This window comes from Olea europaea, chromosome 16, assembly GCF_002742605.1.
Source record: "Olea europaea var. sylvestris chromosome 16, O_europaea_v1, whole genome shotgun sequence".
Taxonomy (NCBI): Eukaryota; Viridiplantae; Streptophyta; class Magnoliopsida; order Lamiales; family Oleaceae; genus Olea; species Olea europaea.
In genome coordinates this window covers 10,544,329-10,548,581 of record NC_036252.1, presented here as the reverse complement: position 1 = coordinate 10,548,581, position 4,253 = coordinate 10,544,329, and the positions used below count along the sequence as shown (strand labels likewise).

Here is a 4,253-nt window from a genome sequence, read left to right as displayed (position 1 = left end):
GGGGGGGGGGAGTTGAGAGAGATTCCATATGTACATGGAAGTCTAGCTATATGAATCATGCCTGAGCAACAATATGAAAATTAGTGCAGCAGCAATAGGATGCGTGAATCCAAAACCCAACAATATAAAAAAGGTAAATAATTATATATATACTTCAGTGAGGAATTTGGAATTGATCTCATACCATTTCCTGCTCACAATGATCTATTGACGACCTGGAAATTTAAATTTTGCACGGTGCAATGCCTCTTGGGCGTGATTACTGTTCGAATCCTTGCAGCGGACAGACAGAAGAATCTGTCCAATGGCCACTCGGGCACACACTCCCTAGGGCTTACCAAAAGCGCCCCTCATACTAGTTTGGAGCCTATCAGCTCCAGCACATGACAGCATTTTATTTATCTGTAGGACGTGATAGGTCTCCTGACTCTTAAGTGGAAAGCATCCTTTCCTGCAAACTTGGTCATGTACTTGTTGCAGGCAATTCGTGCAGCTTCCAGCGCCTCACTAGACACGTTCTCCTTCTCCCAACTTACCAAATGCACACAGACGGGGAACTCATCGACACCCTTTTTCTTCATTCCAACGTCATATATCCTGATCTTTGGATCAGGCACACCACGGCAAAACCTTGACTTTGGATAGGGCTTGTTCTTGATCTGACGATAACACCTTGCTGGTCCTGAAAGTGAAAAATAAACATCATCATCATACAAGTGAACCATTTTCAATACATGATGCCTTTTCGGAGAACTGATCAATTAAAATATTGTGCAAGAACAGTTAAGTGTATGTCAAACAATTAAAAAAAAAAAAAAAAATTCCCCCTAATAAACAGTTATGATATTAAAGAAGCCTTAGAAATCAAAATCTATAAACTTCTTATAAAAAGAATATTCCTAATATTTAATGGTGACAGCAAGCTAAAATTCAAGAAGCGTTATAGGATAACCTGAGACAACAGAAAAGAGTCCAACTTTTGTAACCCAGGATATTAGCTCAATCTGCATTACAAAAAGGACTTTCATAATCACATCGTACTTCTTTTCCAAGTTGGCATCTTGTATTAACACAAGCCAATCAAATCAAAAATAAATTTACTTATCTAGCTACTTCGCGACTATACACTGGAGGTCTTAGACAATTAAACTTCTTTTGTTCAATCTTTGCAATTTTCAAGATTATGGCAGCACATTGCTGCAACATAACAAATATAGGGAAGTCTTTCTAAACCTTGTAAAACAGATCCATAAATAAAATATAACACTAAAACAACGTGAGTTCATAAATCAAATTCCTCGTTGAGAAAACAGTAAAAACATTTTTTGTTCATTCTTTTGTAATCAGATCCATAGATAAATTATTTTTAAAAACAATCTTCACTCTAATGTATTTCAATTTTTAATTATTATTTTTATCTTTTTTGATTTATTATTTATCTCTTTTTACTATTTATTAAATGAGATAATATGGAAAGACCATTGTTCTCTTCTATAAATCGGTCTTTGACCTAATTTTTTGGTCAACTAAAGAGCATTCCTTATGTAAATTTTTTGGTCAACTAAAGAGCATTCCTTTTTAATTAATAAGTGTACTTATGCCTCTGTATGCTGACAGTAAGATCATTATTAGTGCAAGTAAATTGGTTAAACTTCTGCGTTATTGGAGAACATAAACTTCTGTTTCTAGTTTTAAAAGAAATGTAGGGAAGTAATTTTTTTACATGGACAATGACCTCACTAGCTTCACATAGGACTGGAAAGTGCATTTTAAAAGAGAAAAGATAAAAACGAACATAGTACACAAGATGTGTTCAGGTTACACATTCATCAAGAGTATAGAATATACGCACATGTAACCATAGATACACCTTCTTCTAAAAAAGGAAAATATGAGACTATAATGGACTCACGGAGCCTCAAATCTGATATCAAAATTGACTTCACTTGTAAGAGTTGAAGAGTTTACACATAGCATTCAAGAAAATAGTTGAGTGTGGTTCTCAATCGATTAAAAAAATATTTTGTACTTGAAAATTTACATTTTGTTGCATCTCTAGTTCTGATTATAATTTATCTTCAAGCAAAGCATACAATTTTTTCCTCAAGAGTTAAATCTATTTGTACATTACTCCTTGACATCTTCGATGAAACACCTCCATGTGTAGAAAATCTGCCCATTAATTGGAAAAAAATGTTGTTAAAATCAAGGATTTATCTAAATGTACATTACGGACACCATAATGGTGTCCATAATGCCGAGGTGGCACCTCTCCATTGGAAGAGGTTCTTGTGGGCCCGGCGCCTCCTCCAATGGGGAGGCGCCACCTCGGGATTATGGACACTATGGTGTCCATAATGTACACCAAGAATGGTCCTAAAATCAATGTACAAAGTCAACACATATGATGTCAAGCTTGATGTACATGTAATAAGACTTTATCACCAAAATATACAATTAGGGTATATATACATAACAACTTATATAATGAATTTACGAACAAATGATGTAATCAAATAACCCCCACTTACATTTTGTGTAATGACACAAATTTTAAATATTTAAATCGTTACTAAAACAATTTTCATTCAATAATTTAATAAAATATCGAACATCGCAACCTAAGTTTTTGCTCAACTAAAAAATAAATAAAACATACATAAAGCATAACTTTTGTACAGCTCGATGTAAATCACGCATCAAATTCGTGTGGGTAGGTGGCGCCATTTCCTAAAAATTAATATTAAGCTACTCATCACATACGAATACCAAGAATAACATTTTATACCTATACCATCGTAATACATATCATAAATTTAGCGAGAATACACGTGCATGTCTAAAGATTCAAACGTGGACAACTTAAAAAATTTTAGATTATGCCAAAAGTTTAAATAAATTTCTATTCTTACCCCCTTACATACGAGTCATCGGAGGGTGGGCGTTTGATGGTCGTTTAGTGGCTATGGTCTTTCAAATTTTTGCATATTTAGGAACTTAATTATATAAAATTTGTATTTTACATCATATCTTTAAATTTGTGTGTGTATACAAAAATAAATTTTCAACAAATATCACGCAAATTTAAATTAAACACGTAGCATTTTAAATTAATACAATTCGCATGTATATACACACACTTCAACAATTATTTAAGAAAAACGGCCACTTATAATTATACATGTAAACAATCATTTAAAATAAAGATATATATATGAACAATCATTTAAAATAAACAAATATATACACACACATACATACATTTTTACAATCATTTAAAATCATTACATTTTTTTAGTTGTTTTGGTCACTGTTCACCATGAACAGTGACCCGATCACTGATCATCATGAGCAGTGACTTTGTTCATGAATTTATTTTTTTGATCTACCAATTAATAAATAACACATATAGAAGGCACAACTATTGTACAGCTCGCAATAAATTACACATCAAATTCGTTTGCGTAGGTAGCGCCATTTCCTAAAAATTAATATTAAGCTACTCATCACATACGAATACCAAGAATAACATTTTATACCTATACCATCGTAATACATATCATAAATTTAGCGAGAATACACGTGCATGTCTAAAGATTCAAACGTGGACAACTTAAAAAATTTTAGATTATGCCAAAAGTTTAAATAAATTTCTATTCTTACCCCCTTACATACGAGTCATCGGAGGGTGGGCGTTTGATGGTCGTTTAGTGGCTATGGTCTTTCAAATTTTTGCATATTTAGGGACTTAATTAAATAAAATTTGTATTTTACATCATATCTTTAAATTTGTGTGTGTATACAAAAATAAATTTTCAACAAATATCACGCAAATTTAAATTAAACACATAACATTTTAAATTAATACAATTCAAGTATATATACACGCACTTCAACAATTATTTAAGAAAAACGGCCACTTATAATTATACATGTAAACAATCATTTAAAATAAAGATATATATATGAACAATCATTTAAAATAAACAAATATATACACACACATACATACATTTTTACAATCATTTAAAATCATTACATTTTTTTAGTTGTTTTGGTCACTGTTCACCATGAACAGTGACCCGATCACTGATCATCATGAGCAGTGACTTTGTTCATGAATTTATTTTTTTGATCTACCAATTAATAAATAACACATATAGAAGGCACAACTATTGTACAGCTCGCAATAAATTACACATCAAATTCGTTTGCGTAGGTAGCGCCATTTCCTAAAAATTAATATTAAGCTA

The 4,253-nt window shown here is 31.9% G+C and overlaps 1 pseudogene; it reads right to left on the bottom strand.

Annotated features, from left to right (window-relative positions):
* LOC111412067 overlaps positions 1 to 3,752 on the bottom strand; it is a 5,141-nt pseudogene extending 1,389 nt beyond the window's left edge.
* Between the last annotated feature and the right edge of the window lie 501 nt (positions 3,753 to 4,253).